General features: G+C 41.0%; 1 protein-coding gene and 1 long non-coding RNA gene across 3 annotated transcripts in view; both read right to left on the bottom strand.

Moving 5' to 3' along the window:
• The window catches only part of LOC140635611 (lymphotactin-like), a 194,462-nt gene that overhangs the window by 128,189 nt on the left and 48,147 nt on the right, over positions 1-18,126 (bottom strand). The gene's annotated exons all lie outside the window — the stretch shown is intronic.
• On the bottom strand, positions 291-5,453 carry LOC140635613 (uncharacterized). The gene is made up of 2 exons (XR_012032949.1): positions 931-5,453; positions 291-483 (listed from the first exon to the last, which is right to left on the bottom strand). It is a non-coding gene; the product is annotated as an uncharacterized lncRNA (long non-coding RNA).

Genomic DNA, 18,126 nt, shown 5'->3' with positions numbered 1-18,126 from the left:
CGCCCACAATACTGGGCACAGGGTGGCATGGCACAAATAGCATTGTAACAGGGATCACCACATGCGGATGGCCCACAGAGCTCTGTCTCCCCTCTGACAGAAGCTGTGAAGGGTCCCTCTGGGCTGGCCTCAGCTGGTACAAGGGAGGTACCACTCACATAGCATAGACCTTAGATGTGTCGCTGAAGCCACCTTGAGTGGGACAGCTGTAACAAATCACACAAATTCTATAGGTGCCGGGCCAGAAACATGGCCCAGGGGAAGAGCACGAACACACCATGAGCATCTTCTGTAGATCAAGGACACAACATAGGCCCCCATTTTATTTAGACTTCATAGAACTTTTAGGAAATACCCCAACTTTCCAGACAAGGAAATGAAGGCCTACATGGGTTAAGTAGCTCATTTCAAGTGGCAGAGCCAGGATTCAAATTGAGTTGATCTCATTTCCAAAAAATGCGTCACCAGCTTCACACCGCCTCCCTGTGGGTTTAGAAAAGGCAAGAAGCTTTAACTCTACCACAAAACAAAACAAAACAAAACAAAACAAAACAAAACACACACAAAAAAACAGAGTTCAGTTCACTCCTGTCTACTGAGCCCCTGGGAGGGGAGATGTGTGCAAGAGCCTGTTCCAGGCAGGAGTCCTTTGCACTGTCCTCCCTGTCCCTCCACAAAGCCCCCAGTGAACATCTCCACACTCCAGGAACACTTAGCTTCAGCACCCCCCCACCCCCCCCACCCCCACCCCCACTCCCCGCCTGCAGACAAGCACTTGTCTAGGGCAGACTGCGCCTGCCAGCTCCTCCTCCCCAGGAGGCTGAAATGACTCCTCTGGAAAGCACAGGCTGTGCCTCGGGACTTGTCAGGAAGAAGGATGCCCCTGGGGCTGCCTCTCCCCATTTTGCAACTCATTTTAATACTCATTGCCTTTCCATGTGTCCTTCTCTCTCGACTTTGCATTCCCCCCATGTAGTACAGCACTGTATTTGCCACTCTTGCTTTCCAATAATTCTGGACGAGAGTGTTTTTCTCTGTAATCGCAGGGCTGCCTGGGCTCTCAGTAGTCTGTCAGCAGAACACAGCCCTCTGTCTGCCTGTAAGACATGGTTGGAAACAAGTTCTTCTAGGTAGTGTGTCCTGAAGGGTTGATGTCCTGAGGAGACATGCCCAGAGCAGGGCTGAGCATAAGCAGGGGGCACCAGAGAAAACATTTGCTGAAGGGATCATTTCCAAAAAGAATTAGGGATAGATGATCACAGAGAGGGAGTGAGAGTGAGTGTGAGTCTATATTTTTTTCCAGGTGATACTGTTAGGGATGTAAAATGACAAGTTAAACATATATAAGATGGCATATTAATGGTATAAATATGACAGAGATAGCATATATATGAGGATAAATGAATTAATTAAAGTGATGACAAAATGTGCTCAGTTCAAACCAACCAAGACGAAGTCTCCCTCCTGGCTCGCCACCACGTGGAGAACTCTCCACTGCTATAGTCGGAGGGCAGCAGACATTTCTCTTTCAAAGGTTTTCCTTCTGGAATCAGGACTTCTTCCCCCACTGCCTACCCAGTCCACCACAAACAAGTCCACTCAGCCGTGTCAGAGAGTCTCAACACAACACAGGTGCCATTGGAGCAAAAGGCACATTCTGGCATATTTCCTGGTGCCGCCTTGGTAGTGGTTTCCCATCAGTGGGATTTCTGAAACTAGCTCCAGTTGCCTAGTCTAAACCAGGGCTGTCTTATTTAACAGCTCTGGGTATTTAAAACATAACACAAAAGAGACACAAGCAAAACCACAAAGCTCACTTTCTAGGCCTTAGGTTCACACACGGTCCTCAGGGGGAAAAAAACAATCGTCCTTGCAACCTACCACTCCAGTCTGGGCCTGACTTGTCCCTTGGATATCCCTGCTCCTGGCCTCCTAGCCCCCAAATCCAGTCCTGGAATGCCTCTTGACCTCAGAATGTTTTGTTTTTTCTTTTAACAATTACACCTTCTAGGGACACCAGGGTGGCTCAGTGGTTGAGCATCTACATTTGGCTCAGGTCATGATCCCAGGGTCCTGGGATTGATTCCCACATCAGGCTCCCCAGAGGGAGCCTGCATTTCCCTCTGCCTATGCCTCTGCTTCTCTCACTGTGTCTCCCATGAATAAATAAATTTAAAGAAAATTACACCTTCTAAAAAAAAAATCTCATAGGGCCTGACCTTCACCCTAGTGTCCCTTCCTAGAGTTTTCATTCCCAATCCAAGTTCTGGCTTTCCCTCCAGCCAGGTGATTCACCAGGCTGACCTCATCTTGGGCTCAGCATGGTCAGTCTTTCCTAATAGCCAATCTGGGATTATACACTTTTCTCTAACAACATCACAGGATTTAAATATGGTTTTCATGGAATTAAACCCGTTGGTTGTTTCCTGTTGGTGGCATGAGTGCTTCCAGTCTGATAACTTTCTGGGACTCAAATCCCTGATGCAGCTGGAATCAGGGTGTCTGATAAAAGGCAGCTGTCACTTCATATCCTACAAAATGTTTCCACAAAAACTGCCCCCAAATGCTAAAATCTTTCACTAGGGAGAGCTGATTCATGGAATTTAAAATAGGATTTCTGTAGAGCCAAATAATTCTGCTGAGGAAAATAGAAAAAGGAACACAAGTACTGACTTCTTCAAGTTGTTCCTTTGGGGACAAGTCAGGGCACAGAGCATTGTATACACTGGATGACCAGTCTGGATAAAGGTAAGGAGAAGAAACCCTTGTGGGTCCTGAAAGTCTCTGCAAAATGCACAGCTCTTGTGTGTTCACAGACACCCTCCCCAGGCAAGAACTATCCAGCTGGAAGCCAAAACTGAAGCCTGCCATCCCTTCAGAGACCAGAAGCTCTGTGAAACCGCTAATGATATCTATTTCCTGCCATAAATTTAGCAAAATACTTGGTGACGATATCACCATAACCTCTTTGGGACACAGGACTTTGGATCTCCTCCTCCCCTGCCTTCCTTGGCACTTTCCATCAACGAACCTTCTCTTTTATATGTTCAACCTCCTTCTTACAACTCATTTCTTCCAGTTGACTTTTTTTTTTAAGATCTTGTTTATTTATTCATGAGCAACACAGAGACAGATAGAGAGGCAGAGACACAGGCAGAGGGAGAACCAGGCTCCCCACGAGGAGCCCGATGCAAGATTCAACCCCAGGACCCTGGGATCACAACCTAAGCCAAAGGCAGACGCTCAACAACTGAGCCACCCAGGTGCCCCCCAATTGACTTTTGATAGCCACACTTTTCACAAGAAAAATGGACTTCACTCAACCTTTCCTTTGCTCGCTCCTCCTCCTCTCCCTGCTGCTCAAATGTTAATTTTCCTCAGTGGCCAGTTCTAAGACTTCATGATTCTCTGCTCTCTTCTATCTCTGGAAAACCTCACCCATAACCCATTGCTTCCACTACTACCAATGGTAATGACCTACATGATTCACGTTTCTAAGTTGACCTCAGCCCCATGCCCATCAGTTCCTGTTAGATATCTCAAAGGCACCTCCAATTAACCAGTTAAGGCACCTCCCATGTCTCAATCCCCCAGACAAAGAAATAAATAAAAAAGGATAATACTTTCTTTTTCTAATATTTCCTGATTTCTGGAATGATACCATCCTTTAGCCATCAACCCAGAAGCCATCTTTAGCATCTTCTTGCTACTACTTCCCATGACCAAGATATCCCCAAATCTCATCAATGTACTGGCTCCTCATCTCTCTATGCCTCCCCACTTCAAGCCTTTCACATGTGATGCTGTTCCACTGCCTAGAAAACTCTTCCCTCCTTCTTCTTCTGGTCACTTGCATCTCAGGTCAATGATCACTTATTTAGGGAAGCTGTACTGACATCTCTGTTGAAGTCACATGCTCCCATTACTGCTAGGCCTCCAGAGACCTTGTCATTGTTGCAATTTTACATCTGTTGGCATAGTGATTTGATGGCTATGCCTCTGCTAATATTGTAAGCTCCTGGAAAGTAGTCTGTATTTGTGCACTGCTGCCTGGTTCACACCTATCATAGTTCCTATCACACAAACTATGTGCCATGTAAGTATTTGTTTAAAGAAAAGAGGTTTCCAGGTTGTTATGAATATGACTGGAATGATTCCCTAGCACAGTGTCACACTCAGACCATCATCATCTGGAGTAGGTTTCATCCAAAATCATTCTGTAACTAAGAAGCTAAAGAAAACAAAGTGAGAAATGAGTAAATGCTTTCTTCTTATTCCTCATACCAAAAAAAGAAAAAGAAAAAATTCCTAAAAGTTTCTTGGGAAATACCAAACAAAATATGGGATGACCACGGAAGGCTTGACAGTTAAGGCAGAACATGGCCCCAGCACCAAGAAATGGCTATAGAGATCTGTATTCCTGAAGCCATGCTTAAAAGCTCCTGTTTTCTTAGGGCAATGTTTATTCGATCTTGCTCAATTTTTCTAAAAACCAATTCCCAGAGAACAAATTCCATAGGCTGACTTTTGGGCAAATGGGCTTGCTTCCATATTTCTCCAAATGTGATCCATGCATTACCTGCATTATCACCCACTGGAATGCTTATTAAAAGCACAGGCCATCCCAGACTTATTAATGGTGGGGTCCAGGAACTGAAATTTAAAATACCCCAGATGATTCTCATGCAAATTAAATTTGAGAGCAGGATTGTGGTTCCAGAGAGTAGATACCAGTGATTTGCAGATACACTAAGCCAGCCTTTACTTGTCTCCTGGCAACCCCCAAGCAATAACAAAAACCTTCCAAACACTGTAGTGAAAACCTCTCTCTTGGAAAACAAAGATACCCTGCTCTCTAAATTCTGTAGGAACAGTTTGCTTTAGAAAAATATAATTTGGACACCAAGAAAGTTGAGAGAATTTGTTCCTGCCATGGAGTTCAGCCGTTCTTAATTGTGAGAGCCTCTGTGGGATGGGTCCAGAATTGGCCTTGGGAAGCAGGGCCTGTGGGAGACAGAGCCGTACAAGGTTTTGGCATCCAGGTGTTAGGAAGAGGCTTCAACCATGGAGTACCTCATGACCCTGAGTGGCAGAGCACTTCCACATGGCCCAAGAGGGTCAGGAGAGGGAAGAGGATGGATAGAGAATGGCTTTGCTGGAAACAGGACAGAAAACCCCATCCTGCAATAAATCCCTGTCTCCTACATTTATTTCACTCGGGTAATGGCATTTATGAACACAGTTGTCTCTGGGAGGCATCCATCAATAGAAGTGGAAGGACTGTCCACCATAGGAGATGGACTATTACAATAATAACAAGTAGGGGATCCCTGGGTGGCGCAGCGGTTTGGCGCCTGCCTTTGGCCCAGGGCGCAATCCTGGAGACCCGGGATCGAATCCCACGTCGGGCTCCCGGTGCATGGAGCCTGCTTCTCCCTCTGCCTGTGTCTCTGCCTCTCTCTCTCTCTATGTCTATCATAAATAAATAAATCTTTAAAAAATAATAATAATAATAACAAGTAATCTTTGTGGTGTGGTTACTACATGCCTGGAACTCCACCTTTCTGGACTATAATTCATGTCGATGAAGAAAAGCAGATAGAATTATTAGCACCAAACAGAAAGGAAAAGAGTCTGAAAGCTTTAGAATTTGCCCAAGGTCACACAACTAAAGGAGTGGGGCTGGGATCTGAAGCCATATCTGTGCACTTTCAGTGGAACCATGACAGGAGATAAATTAAATTTATGCAAAATCATGACTAGTTCCACTCCATTCTCATCCATGGTCTCCTCCAGCAGGGTCCTGCAATTCCAGCTTCCCCTCTAACTTCCACTTTAGATCTCTCCCAACCATAAAGCTCTGCCCAGATCAAGCCAGAATTCTATTTCTTTTTTCTCCCCAGCATTGTTGAGATATAAGTGACATATAATGTTGTGTAAGTTTAAGGTGTACAATGTGTGATGACTTGATACCCATATATATTGTGAAATGACTAACACAATAGGGTGAGATAACACTTCCATCCCCTCGTATAATACCTTTTTCTGTGTGGGTGGTGAGAACAGTTAAAATCTACTCAGGTATATAACACAATTCTGTTAACTGTAGTCATCATGCTGTACATTAGATCCCCAGGACTTACTTATGTTATTAGTAGAAGTTTGTACCCTTTGACCAATGTTGTCTCATTTCCTAATCACTCACTGCTGCCCCTACTAGCCCCTGGCAACCACTATTCTACTCTCTAGATAATGAGGATCCATGGGCCTTTCAAGCCATTCCTCCAGGTCCCTATTTCCAATCTTCCCTTCATGTGTCTGGCATTTCTTATTTTCCCTGCATGCATCTGTACATTTCATCATCTATGTAGCTTTTTCTCAGTTCATATCCCAAAAGAAACATTAACCTTTGTAACCGAGACTTACATGTACAAGCATCCACTTTTTTAACAAGCACAGTATGTGACTTAAATACAAGTAAACATTTTATGTATTGGGTACTTACCCTGTGCAAAGAACTATTCAAAGATGTCAGAGTCACAGACTCTGCCCTCAAAGAGTGTACAATCAAATGGGCAGGGACATAAGTGGCACAAATCAAATGGAAAGTAAAAAGAATTACAAAGAGAATATTTCCATTAGTTTCATTAGAACGTTTCTACTCCCAAATGTACTTCATCCTGAATCAACCCAATAACGTCTTGGCTGACCAGACCTCCTCAATGCAAATCTGCCTCTATCTCAGCCCACCTTGCCTGCCCTTGCAAAATTCACCCTTCTCAAATGCCTCCTCATCATCTCTTTAAGTCCTTTGCTCGGGGTTTAGACCACTGCTGTTTCTAGATCAAGTCCGCTTCACTTGCAGGACACTCTAGACCATCTTTGACTGACTGACTTCTCTTGCTGGTCTATAAGTGATTCTGGTGGCATAGCCCTATGAACGGAGAATATCTTGCATGGCTTCATTGATGTCATGGCTCGGCACAGTGTGCTTGCTTACCCTTGCTTGTGCAGTAGATGGTTTTTAGACTATCATGGATATAGTTGGAATGATTCCATACCTTGGAAAGGTTGTTCACAACCTTTCACAACTGCATTCATTGAATCTAGTTTTCTCATCCATTTACATTGTGCTTCCCAGAGCTATTTTTCTCTTATGCCTATTTCATTGCCAGACCTTCTATTACTCTGGTTTTCATCTTCTTTCACCCCAGACCCATGATCATTGAGCCATCTGTGGATTCACCAAGAGTACATGTAGTGGAATAGCTGCGGTCAACCTGGGAACAAATGTGGGTCATTAACTGTTGTGAATAATTTATCTATTCAAGTTAGTGTATTGAGTTCACTTCAAGTAGAGTCCTATCCTTACTTACCAAAGGAATGTCAAATCTGTTGACTGGCAATCAGCAGAAACAGGCTGACCCCTAAAGTGGGCAACAATTAAAAAAGTAAAAAAAGAGTTCCTTGATGAGAAGTTCCTACTTGGATCTTGTTTAAATAAACCAGCTGTGAAGGAGATTTGGAAATCACTGGGAAATATGAACACAAAGTATTTGCTGACACTGGGAAATTATTAGTAACTTTGTTAGACTAAAATAGTATTATAGTTATAGGGGAACATGTTCTTTAAAATACATACTAAGTATTTAGGTATGAAATAAAATTGTGTCTATAACTTACTTAAAATTCTTCAGAAAAGAAGAAAGAAAGAAAGAAAGAAACAAAGAAACAAACAAAGAAAAAAGAAAGATATATAGATACAGTAAATATGGCTAAAGTTTAACAATTGTTCAGTCTAGATGATAGATATATGGGTGTTAACTTTACTATCCTGAAAACAAAACAAAACAAAAAACAAAACAAAACAAAAAAACTTTATCCTCTTTCTACTTTTCTGTAGATGCAAACAGTTTTTTAATTAGTACCAAGGCAAGGAAAAGAAATATAATATTTATATGCTAGGCCCTTAATAAACACTTTCTCTTACATTATCTTATTAAATATAAAAATAACAAGTGAAATATTAGCCCCTTTTACAGATAAAGATTGAGGCTTAAAGAGATTCATTAGTCATACATTCAAAAAACATTAAACATCTGTGATATGCCAGACACAGCATCTGCCCTCAAAAGATTTATTTACCATCCAGTAGGGGCAATTAGCTACATAAGCCATAATGATAACTTCTAGTACTTCCATTTGTTGAGCATCTAGTGTGACAGTCACTTCAAATACCTTAACTCAGTCTTCACAACTACTCCTTGAGGTTAGTAGTATTAGCTCCCATTTTATAGATAAGAAGACTGAGGCCCAAAGAGCTTAAGGACATTACCCAATGTGTCACACAAAATGTACAATAAAGTATCATGGGTGCTATGACAGACATACATTCAGGACCCTACAGTACAGAAAGGAGGAAGTAATCATTCTTCCTGAAAAGGAAGCCATCAGGAGAGGCAACAGGTGGAGACTAAGTAACTGTCAATTCTACCTACCAGGTGAAATAACTGGAATCTGGGCCATAGTGCACCTAATTCAAGGCTTCTCAACCTTAGCACTATTGATATTTGGGGCTGCATAATTCTTTGTTGTGGGAGGCTGTCCTGTGTGCTGTAGGATGTTTAGCAGCCTACCTGACCACGATCCACTAGCTGCCAAAAACCACCTCCTACTGGGTCATACAGATATGCTTCAGACATTGCCAAATATCCGCTAGGGGACAAGGGCCACCCCCCCCCCCACCTTAAGAAACACTGACCTACTCTAAATTGCAAACTTCCAGAAGTAAGTCCATAAATTACTCTTTTATCTTTAGCTAAGTGTAAATGGGATTCACAAAGAATATCTTATCCCAAGGTCTTCCAAAACCACCATGGGATTGTCACTTTCTCTAGCACATTCAAACGGTATTGATCTGTGACTTTTCTGACATAAAAGATGGATATTTAGCCTTTAATTAAACTAATCAATCTCAAGCTTGGCTGTGAAGTCATCTCTAGAACTAGAGAAGAAAATCATTTCTACACAGAACCTGCTCTTTGCCAGACTCCACTTTTTGAAGCTAAATTTAGTCAGAGGAGAAGGTTCCAAAGGTACTTTGCCTATTTTCCTTCTTGAATTGTTATGCTTCTGAATGTTCTCAGAATTTGAGAAGAGGATTCTAGTCATTTTCTCATTACAATGTTGAAGAGTTCTCTTGTATATATCCAAGAGCCTTGACAAATTCTTTTATGTTGATTTTGAAGGACTTTCCCATTGAATCAGACATCTTTTCAGCAACTAGAAAGAGAAGAAGCACAAAGAGATCCAGTCATCACCCCAGACATAGAAATCATGAGGATTAAATATATTCAGGCTCCCTTCCTTTGCTGTCTTTACTTGTATTAACTTACATATATTTGCTCTTCAGATAAGTGAATGACGTTGTGAGCATCCTTTAAATTGGAGCTTTCAGACTACGTGGTTGATAATGACAGTTCTGCAGGCAGGAAACCAACATGAAACACAGCTTCCCAGCCCCACTCCACTCTCCAACCATCAAACACTGGTCAGTCCCAGTAGCACCAAAACTCATAAGATGTTAGATCAATTCTTCTGAAAATATGGCAGGCAGACAAACATCTAGGAAAATTGAAAATGAGAGCCAGCCCATGTTGACTCACACCAAGGATCCTATCATCATTATTGGCAATACAGGTAAGTGGAAATAGGACTAGAGAATACTTTTGCAAGATATCTCTCTCTGGACATGGACTTTGATTCTAATTAAGCCTGTCTTTCCATTAGAGTTCTCACCAGGGCTGATACTATGAAAGAGTGAGAGTGAATGATTGTTTGGGTGGAGTAATATCAATGTACTAAAAAAAAGAACTTTGAAAAATACTTTTTTTCATCCCCTGACTGATCCCTGAAATTTTTTAAAGCATACTTCCTTTGGCTTAAGGCTTTGATCTCTGGCAAAATGAAATATAAAACAGAAAAACTCTTGAAGTGGATTTTTGACATTTATGCCACAGTGTGAATAAACTTCAGATACTAAAAAGAAGTTTGAGAGAAGATATAGCAGTAAGATAGATGATAGATAGATGATAGATAGATAGATAGATAGATAGATAGATAGATAGATAGATAGACACATGTATTTCTGAAAATATTTTGGGAGAAAATATCAGAAAACCTGGCTCAGAACATTTTGCAAATCCATCCTTTCCACCTCAGAGATAAGAACAATTATGCAACAAAATAAAAAGCATTTTCCAGATCATTTTAAAAAGAAAAGATACTTTACTGATAACCTGACTATGATGACTATGGAAAGAAAAGTAGAGGGAAAGTAGGAAGGACAACTAAGCATGTATCTACTTAACAACTTCTCTTAGAGCCTACTCTTGAGAACATAATATTTTCAAAGACATTCTTGCACCAAGAATAAACATATTACCATGTTTAATACGATAAGGGTCTGAGACCCAGGCTGTCACCCAAAGACACACAGTAAGAACGAGACACATTTTTTAATCTTTTTTCTCCACTAACCCAGTGGTGCAGTAAGTATAATTTTATGATGTTGAACTTGTTATAAGCTGAAAAATTGTGTACCTCTCCAAATTCATTTGTTGAAGTCCTAATTCCCAGTAACTCAGAATATTATTCTATTCAGGGATAGGGTCTTTTAAAAAGTAATTAAGGTTAAATGAAGTCATTAGAGTGGGCCCTAATGGCTGGTGTCCTTGTAAAAAGAGGAAATTAGGACACAGATACACACAGAAAGAAAACCAGAAAGAAGACACAGGGAAAAGACAGCCAAGGAGAGAGGCCCTCAGAAGAAACCAACACTGCTGATACTCAATCTCAGACTTTTAGTCACCAATAAACATCTGTTGTTTGAGCCCTTGGCCTATGGTACAGCCCTAGGAAACTAATAAAAGCTTTAAAATGCTTGTGACCTTGAATTGATTTTATTATTAACTAAGAATAGTGGCATAAATTTTATATAGGGCACAGGGTCTTCCTCCATGGTTTGTGGTCCAAAAAGTTCTTCTGTGGTATCAGTCATCCAAAATTCTCAAAAGTTAACCAAATGGAATGCATGGAAGCCAAACAGGCTAAAAACATCAAGAGAATTTACTGCAGCCAGTTACCAACAGAATTTGGCTGATGTGAACTATTTCTCAGAAAAAAACAAATCCAGATATTACTCGAGAGTCCCCAGGCAAACTCTTTGTGCACCCAATGTTTCTTTTGATGTTGTTTTACTTCTAGAAATATCCAAGCCACTCTTTCTCACCTATACTTTGCATTCTGTGTCCTTTGTACTTTCAGAGCCCAGTGAGCATTTCTGTTAAGGACACTTACTCATGCATTACTGGTGGAATGTAAAATAGTATTGCTGCTTTGGAAAATAGTCTGATAGTTCCTCAAATCGTTAAACACAATTACCATTTGACCTAGCAATTCCCCTTCTAGATAGATACCCAAGAAAAATGAAAACATATATCCACACAAAAACTTACACACAAATGTTCACAACAGTATTTTTTATAATATCCAAAAGTACAAACAACCCAAATGTCCATCAACAGATGAATGGATAAATAAATTGTGGTGTATACATACAATGGAATATTATCTTGCAACAGAAAGGAATGAGGTACTGATACATAATACAACATGGATGAACCTTAAAAACATGAAGCCAAGTGAAAGAAGCCAGACAGAAAATGCCACATGCTGTGTGATTTTGTCTACATGAGATATCCAGAATGGGCAGATCTACTAAAGTAGCTTCATGGTTGTCAGGAGTTGGGAGCAGAAGGGAATGTGGAGTGAAGGATATTGGGTACAGGTTTTCTTTTTGAAGGTAATGAAATGTTCTAAAATCAATTACGGTTATGGATGCACAATTCTGTAAATACTCTAAAAACCATTCAGTTTTGGGGATCCCTGGGTGGCGCAGCGGTTTGGTGCCTGCCTTTGGCCCAGGGCACAATCCTGGAGACCTGGGATCGAATCCCACGTCGGGCTCCCGGTGCATGGAGCCTGCTTCTCCCTCTGCCTGTGTCTCTGCCTCTCTCTCTCTCTCTCTCTCTCTCTCTGTGACTATCATAAATAAATAAAAAAATTTTTTAAAAATTTAAAAAAAATAAAAAAAAATAAAAACCATTCAGTTTTGTATTCTTTAAATGAGTGAAGTGTATGCTATATGAACTATATCTCCAAAAAGCTATTTTAAATAAACAACATTTTCTATTCCCCACTTCCTTCTGGCTGTGCTTCTCCTCCCAAACTCAACACATACACCACAGGCTTCCTCCTTGACAGGGATAACATAAAAGGAGATTCAAGATTAGAGACCTGGAGCACACAGACATTAAGGGGCTTTTCAGACCTCAAGAATATAAAATATCTATTGACCATTTACTGTATTATCCTATTGCTGCTGTGATAAATTACTATCAAACTTGGTGTCTTAAAATAACACAAATTTATTATCTCACAGTTCTAGAGATCAGAAGTCTGAAATGGTTCCACTAAGATAAAATCAACATGTTGTAAGAGCTGTGCTCCTTCTAGAAGGTCTAGAGAATCTGTTCCCTGTCTTTTCCAGCTTCTAGATGCTGCCTGCATCCTTGACACATGGACCATTCCTTTGTCTTCAAAGTCAGCAATAGCAAGCCTTGAGATCTTTATTATCCATGATAATCTCCCCATCTCAGATCTTAACACAATCATATATGCAAAGTTCTTTTGCCCTGTAAGGTCACATATTCAAAAGTTCCAGGAATAGAACATGCATATCTTTAGGGAGCCATTATTCTGCCTACCACATGTACTATGTCAAGCAAGTGGCTACAGCATTAGAGGGGACAGTGGACCGTAAGTAGAGACTACGGAAGAGAGAGAAAACAGGATAACTAGGTCTTCCACAGCAAATACCTACACAGTCCCAGATCAAATCTAACCCAGACACATGATCAGCCCCTCCATTTGTCTCCTTATGGATAGAAGCAAACAACCAACAGATAGTTCCAATTTCTCAAAAAAAATAGAAAGAAAAATCGAGATTTGTAGTGATCCCTGAAGGAACCTTATGAGCCCTTAGAAAAGATAGCAGCGATCTCCAGGAACAAGCATCAGTTCATGAATGAAGATCAAAACCTTCCTCCTACCTTTGAGAGGGAACACTCAAGTTGAAAAATATGGAGATGCAGGATAGCTGATCTACTTCAAAGAGTCAACTTGGAGAAATCTGGCCTACAATATAAGGTAAGTCTCTACATAAATAATTGGTTAAATAATCTTTGTTTAAAGGATGTTGATGAATGGGTTGGTGTCATCTCCTGAGTAATCTCCAGTGTTGGGCCACAGGGCTGAGGTTTAATATTCTTATCAGTGGCCTAGAGGAATGATTATCATGCTCATGGATGATGGAAACAGAAAGGAGACCATAACAGGATGCCTGGGTGTACATGTGCAATACAACCGGATTTGATCATGAGAACATGAGAGGACAAATGAGGCTGGATGCTAGGTTGGGGCATGATCATCAAGGGAAGTGGCATGCTCAGAACTGTGCTTTAAATTATCTGTGATACTAAAAAATAAAAGATACTGAAATCAGTAAAACCTAGTATGAAAATACCAAAGTTCACAAAGGTTATTAGATATATCTGCTTAGAGCCAAGAATAAAGATACCGATAGACCTAAAGCACAGGAAAAAGGACCAGTGGGCAAGGAAGAGGTAATAAGGGAAGACAGGAGGCATTATTAAGGGGTAAAATTTCAAGGAAGTTAAGAAAGGACAGGGAGGGTCAAGAGGACAAGTGACAAAAGCAAATGCAAGATGGCAGAAGAATGACTTAGTAAATTATAGCACAACAATCATGTAATAAGACTACGGTCATTAAAATGAGGTTCTCAAAATTTTTTAACGGCATGGAAAATGCTCTCGATTGGATATTTTTAAAGGGTCTTCAAACTAATGTACAGTAGAATCCCAATTTTGTGATTTTTTTTTTCCTGAAGTGTGGCTGGAAGAGAAATCAGAGAGACTTCAACATTAACAGCATCCGTCTTTGGGAGGTAGGATTGTGCATGATTTTATTTTCCTTTCTCACATCTCCACATTTACCAAATATTCTACAATGGACTTGCATCACTTTCAAGACCAGAAAAATAACTACAGAGCACAGGTAGAAGGGTTGGTACTTAGAAGAAAAGCTGTCAGTAAGGGAACCCGTGCTAGACAGATGTTTCAGTCAAACAGGAAAGGCAATATTCCTTAGTATTTCTGCAAAGAGGCAATTTTCCCCTTGAGCAAAGCAGACATTTTTATTTTATGTTCATTTTGGAATTTTAACACCTTTTAAATGAGGGATGTTGGGGAAAGATGCTGAAATTAATCTACAGTCCAGCTTTTCTCCAAACTTAACAAAAGTCATTAGGACCCACATAAGCCTCTGCAAGGGCTGATTACCTATGTGAATAAAGCATAGTGGGGCAGTCCTCTCCATTTTGCTAATGATCATGCCCAGCCACTGTGACATCAGCTGTCACTCATTGGCCGTATACCTGCCCTGCAAATTATGCAATCAGCAGTAGGTAATAGCCCATGTCCTGCCGATGGTCCAATCTGCTTCTGCTCTGTCATCTGAAAAATAAAGACAGGCTTTCCACATCTGAGGGTAAGGCAGTAATACTCAGATGATCTAAGCATAGGAATTACCAAAGAGTTTCACAACTATGCCCAATTAATGCAGCAGTCTGTCACTGACTCCAGTAGGATGTTTCCTGCTGACGTCTGATGGTTTTCCCCATTATATCCGCACTAACTTTCTATTAAAATGTTAATAGATGGCTCCAGTGCCATCACTTCACACGTAAGGAAAAGGCCCAGAGAGATTAATTGGCTTCCCCAAAGTGTCCCAGCTGGCTGGTGGCAGAGGCAAGGAGAGAAACCAGGCCCACAGACACTAGACTGCTTCTCCTTCTCTCTCCCTCGCCACTCTCATCCACCCTTCGGATAAAGGGGTGCCAGGACTGTGGAATAGGCAGCACACACATCACCTAGTGGAAATGGTGAAGATGCTGAGTGGGAATGCAGAGGATGTGCACAGGAGAAGCAGACAGGCCCAAGGAACAACAGAGGTGCCAGCCAAAGGAACCTCAGTCCTGATGATCCATAGTGAAACCTCTAGGATAAATGCATTTACATATTTCCTAAAACCCATTTATATCTTGAGCCAGTACCACCTCAAGAATTAACAAGTGCCATATATTTACTACCAAGTTAAAAAAAAATAACACAGTACCACAGGTCCTTTCTGAGAGCCACTGCCCTGGCATTCTCATTAACCTAGAGTAAAAGCCAAAAAAAAAAAAAGTCCCTGAACACACCATACTGATGGACACACTGACTAGGGAGCATTTGGCACAACCATGAAAGCAGAGACTAAAAAGCCTACAAAATTTGGGTAGGCAGAGTATTAAAGTGAGGTATTATAATTGTTAAAAAGAAAACCACAGGCCCCAAGTGTAGTCCTTCATGTCAGGGGCCTCACATCAGCAAACCAAGACTTACTGCCTAATCTTTTTTTTTGTATAGATTTTTTATTGGAGTTTGATTTGCCAACAACACCCAGTGCTCATCCCGTCAAGTGCCCCCCTCCATGCCCGTCACCCAGTCACCCATTCCCCCACCCACCTCCCCTTCCACTACCCCTAGTTCGTTTCCCAGAGTTAGGAGTCTCTCATGTCCTGTCACCCTCACTGATATTTCCCAAACATGCACAGGACCATTCCCTCAGGTAACATTTCTTTCTCTGCATATCACAGACATACACAGACACGGATTCCTACAATCCTGCCCCAACCCAGTGAAGTCCAGGTGGGTTTGCCACACATTTACAGGTATATACAGACTCCCAGCACACTCACAATTTCATATACACCCAACTCCCATGCTCTAAAGAGACCTCGTACACTAAATCAATACATACTCATTCTCCCACCCACAGCCCCTCTCTCATTTCTCATGAGGTGAGTATGGTCACTGCACATCATACATGCACCTAGAATATCCCCGAGATTCCAATCCTGCTGTCCTCATTTTAACCCCCAAGGGGCAGGACTCCCTCTGAGCTCAGAGTTTGCCCCTGGTGCCCAGGCTTGAGGTGGAGGCAAAGGAGAGTCTATGCTTCTCAGATCTCCCCTCAGCTCCCTCCTTCCTCTCTCCTTGAGTGAAGTAAGTCCATTGGAAAAGGAGAGAAAATTAATGCTTAATCTAACTGCAGTTTCCACCCGCCTCTCTCAGAATGTGGCCTTTCACCAGCCAACATGGGAATTTCATTGTTGACACCAGGAAATGGATTGATAGGCCCCTTCCTATCATTAGAAGTACAATCTGACCTAAAACAATGCATCCTTTACTAATGATTTCCTCTTCCCTATTCCCTCTGTGCCTTTAAAACCCTTTCTTTTCTACAGCTCAAAGGAGCTCCTTTCTATTTGCTAAATGGGATGCTGCCCAATTCATGATTTGTTGAATAAAGCCAATTTGATCTTCAAATTTATTCAGATGAATATTGTTTTTTAACACAGTGAAATGAAAGGTGTGCCATTTCTTCATTGAGTCTCAGTCTCATAATGGGATATGTAATTTTTTCCCTACAGGATTAGTTCAAAAATAAAAAGAGATTATTATGTAAAGCTCTTAGCCTACTACTCAACATGAAGTATTTGAGAAAAGCTACCTACTATCTTACCTACTGACAGCAATCTATAATTATGGTTTTAAGAAGACAGGGAAACCTGTAATAATTTTTTTTAAATCTTCTATAATTGCATTCCTTCCATAGTAAACTTTTATCTATAAAAAATTAAAAAATAAAGACAAACTCAACCAGAATGACATTCTTATAGATTAAAGATAGATTTTATTGTTGTTGTTGAATATGTAAATCCCGACATCAAATGGTATCAGTCCCAGGCTAGTAAATCTGAATGCATTTCCTTTCAGAGTCGCCTGCATACAGAAGGAAGTAGATGGGTCACCCAGGGAGTTACCTATAGATAATTGGCACCTTGTCCCAGGCCATGTTGACCAACCAGGCCCTGGAGAGAAGCAGGTACTATATTCCACTGATCTGGTGTTTTTCTAAATGGTACTGAAGAAGCCTACGGAGAAAAGGTGCTCCTTCACTCATTCTACAGGAGTGTGTCCACAGAATCAGGTTCAAAGTAAAAAACACAATGCCCTTTCAGTGCCAGGTGTATTAATATTCTAAACAGCAACCTCAAAAAGCCAGCTCCTGGGTGTATGAGATGCCTCCTCAGCAAGCCTGCATAGACACTGCAGCAATATTCTGCATTGCAAAAAAAAAAAAAAAAAAAAAAAATTCTGCATTGCACCTTTTCAGCAGACATGAAGGCTCTTTAGAATATTGCCTATTTGTTACAGCAGAAGACAGCTGACACTTAAAATACTACTTGAGTCTGAGGTCAGTGGTAAAACAGAGTAGATAGAACATTAAGATATTTCCTACAACGTGCATACCAAAATATCCTGAAATACTGCGTCCTAGATAAACAATTGAATTGCTAATCTTCCCAGCCTTCCTTCTCCTGGCCTTGAGCACAGAGACCACAAAACCATAGTAACAAAGCCTTGAAAGGACATTCCACCATGTGTCACGTGTTTGAGAAGCACACACATGAATTACTACACTTCATTTTCACAATAACTTGCCAGGTAGGAATTATATATCCATTTTTTAATTAGTAAAGGGAGGCTCAGAGAATCATTTGTCCAAGTCCCTATAACCAACATGTGGGCAAGTGTGTTGGACATTGTGAAAGATGCTGGGGGAACCCAGATAAGACAGAGATGGACCCTAACTTCCACAAATTCACGGTCTAGTTCTAGAGGCAGGCATGTAAACAAACTATTACAATGCAAGAATGCAAGACTTTAAAAATGCCACAGTTGAAGTACAAACAAAAAAAAAGAAACTTTTAGTAAAACTTGAGGACATTTGATTTCCAGCCCACTGTTTCTTGCATACACACCTGCCATTTTAAAAAGCAGTACATTATAGAATAGCAAGCTTTAAAATGCAGAACAT

Source organism: Canis lupus, chromosome 6 (genome assembly GCF_048164855.1).
Source record: "Canis lupus baileyi chromosome 6, mCanLup2.hap1, whole genome shotgun sequence".
In the NCBI taxonomy this organism is placed as follows: domain Eukaryota; kingdom Metazoa; phylum Chordata; class Mammalia; order Carnivora; family Canidae; genus Canis; species Canis lupus.
The sequence above is the reverse complement of the archived record's forward strand: the minus strand, read 5'-3'. Positions and strand labels throughout refer to the sequence as shown.